This window comes from Schistocerca piceifrons, unplaced genomic scaffold, assembly GCF_021461385.2.
Source record: "Schistocerca piceifrons isolate TAMUIC-IGC-003096 unplaced genomic scaffold, iqSchPice1.1 HiC_scaffold_1094, whole genome shotgun sequence".
NCBI classification, from domain to species: Eukaryota; Metazoa; Arthropoda; class Insecta; order Orthoptera; family Acrididae; genus Schistocerca; species Schistocerca piceifrons.
In genome coordinates, this window is record NW_025726901.1 from 237,501 (window position 1) to 240,000 (window position 2,500).

A 2,500-nucleotide genomic window follows, 5' to 3' on the forward strand; every position below is an offset into this window, starting at 1 on the left:
TAACCCATGTTGTGCCTTAACCTAACCCATGTTGTGCCTTAACCTAACCCATGTTGTGCCTTAACCTAACCTATGTTGTGCCTTAACCTAACCTATGTTGTGCCTTAACCTAACCCATGTTGTGCCTTAACCTAACCCATGTTGTGCCTTAACCTAACCCATGTTGTGCCTTAACCTAACCCATGTTGTGCCTTAACCTAACCCATGTTGTGCCTTAACCTAACCCATGTTGTGCCTTAACCTAACCCATGTTGTGCCTTAACCTAACCCATGTTGTGCCTTAACCTAACCCATGTTGTGCCTTAACCTAACCCATGTTGTGCCTTAACCTAACCCATGTTGTGCCTTAACCTAACCCATGTCGTGCCTTAACCTAACCCATGTCGTGCCTTAACCTAACCCACGTCGTGCCTTAACCTAACCCACGTCGTGCCTTAACCTAACCCACGTTGTCGCCTAACGTAACCCACGTTGTCGCCTAAACCTGCTCTGTAATTGTTATACGACTCGTTCAATTAGTGTAGTGTTGCCCACCCGCAACCCTCGCAATATAGTTCGCTACTCGCACTCCCCGCTCCCCTGTGTATCGCTTCATGTTAAACACCTTGCAAGTCTTGCTCACTTTCCACATGCTCCTGCTGTACACTGTAATGTGGATGGCAGCAGGACGTACATGCCGCCCCTCCCCACGTCCCCACCTTGCCCCCTGCCTTCGCAAGCTGGTTGGTGAGAACTTTGCATGTTCAATGCCCTCCGCATGCGACGTACTCAGGCTACGTTGTGGTGCGGCCTGTGTCAACTGTCCGCTAATGTCGTACGCGTAAACCACAATCTGTACTGCACATTCGTCCTTATGTACTGAATGATACATCGTGGCACATGTGTGACCGTACAACGACTGCGCCCAAAAACGGCGGACCATACAGTGCAAATATTGTGCACGCAGCTACGTGTCGTCTCCCTATGAGAGCTGGATTGCAGTGTGGTACGCCATAGAGACGTGTGGGAGGAACGGACGCCGTGGATGGCGATCAGCATGAGCTGTCTGTTGATGTATTCGGACCTAGTCGTCTCTCCTCACACACCGTGATGGCATGGTGCACCGCGTTCCATATCTGCGACATGCTACAGAGGCCGGTTGACAGTCGTTCGAGCAATGGACATCGCATACGTACGGGGGCCACCTTCCACGTATTGTCTAGGCGTGCACATTTTGTTGCGTGTATGTGGGCAGACGTAGTGTGGCGTGACACCTGACACAGGCATGCAATAATCGTGGAAGTTGCAAATGGCGATGGACGCCTGCGTTTTCTGGTGAAGTTACGCAAATGAACAAATGGTAACCTGTTGTGGTGCGGTTGTTCTCGCTAGGGGTGAATCGGTGATGGCGACGATAGGTTGAGGTACTAACCGGTTGTTCCAGCGATACCCACCATGCCGACGAAACTGAACGGCATCTGGGTGTGAAGCGATACGCGGCGGTGGCTGGGTGGGACCGTCCCCGGCCGGTGAGGGGGCGCCTCCCGGCGTGCTGGCCGCGCGGTGCGTGGGCGCACGCGCTACAGCCGGCTGGTGGGGGCGGCCAGTGGCAGGCGCGCCGGCCGACGGACGCGGCAGGCGTCGCAGCTGCGCGCCGGCGCACCCTGCGCGCGGCGCCGTGCGGCCAAAGTAGGTCCTCGCGGGCCCGGTGCGAAGCGCGGTGGACATCTTCAGTGTGCTGGTCCGATTGAGGACTGTGTGCGTTGAGGATGCGCTGCCGCCCGGCGCTCGGCGCCGCGACGCCGTCTGCTGCTCGGTCGCCCCAGCGGTTCTCGCTGGTGGTTTGTATCGCAGCTGTGCGGATGTGTTGGCGCGTGCGCTGTGCTGGGAGAGTTCGCTTCGGCACCCAAGTGGGGCTTTTGTCCTTCTGTGGCGCTGGCGTTGGAGCTGCCGGTCACCGTAGGTGGCGCGTGTTGTCTCCCGCCGGCAATGCCACGACAGCACGCTCCCGGGCCTCTGTCGGCAGCGGCAAGCTCAGTTGGGAGCACGGGTGGTCGCACCGAAAGCGTCTACTCGCCTAACTCCGGGCGATTGCGCCTCTCTCGAACCCGACCAAGTACTTGGGACGGCGCTGCGCGCCGCCGGGACCTGAGAGGGTTTCGAGGTGTATTGTGCAGGGGAGCTCAGCCTCCTCCTGTTTGCAGAATGATTGAGCGGACGCTTGCGTGTTCGCGCGGGCCCCCGGGACGCACTCCCGGGCGGCCGGCTGCTCAGCTCTAGTTGACGCAGCTCCCTGGTTGATCCTGCCAGTAGTCATATGCTTGTCTCAAAGATTAAGCCATGCATGTCTCAGTACAAGCTGCATTAAGGTGAAACCGCGAATGGCTCATTAAATCAGTTATGGTTCCTTAGATCGTACCCACGTTACTTGGATAACTGTGGTAATTCTAGAGCTAATACATGCAAACAGAGTCCCGACCAGAGATGGAAGGGACGCTTTTATTAGATCAAAACCAATCGG

The 2,500-nt window shown here is 56.7% G+C and overlaps 1 non-coding gene across 1 annotated transcript in view; it reads left to right on the forward strand.

The window, feature by feature from the left end:
• The first annotated feature begins 2,269 nt into the window (after nucleotides 1–2,269).
• The window catches only part of LOC124727341, a 1,909-nt gene continuing 1,678 nt past the window's right edge, over nucleotides 2,270–2,500 (forward strand). The window contains exon 1 of the ribosomal RNA XR_007007079.1: nucleotides 2,270–2,500. This exon is cut by the window's right edge and continues 1,678 nt beyond it. This is a non-coding gene — a ribosomal RNA (small subunit ribosomal RNA).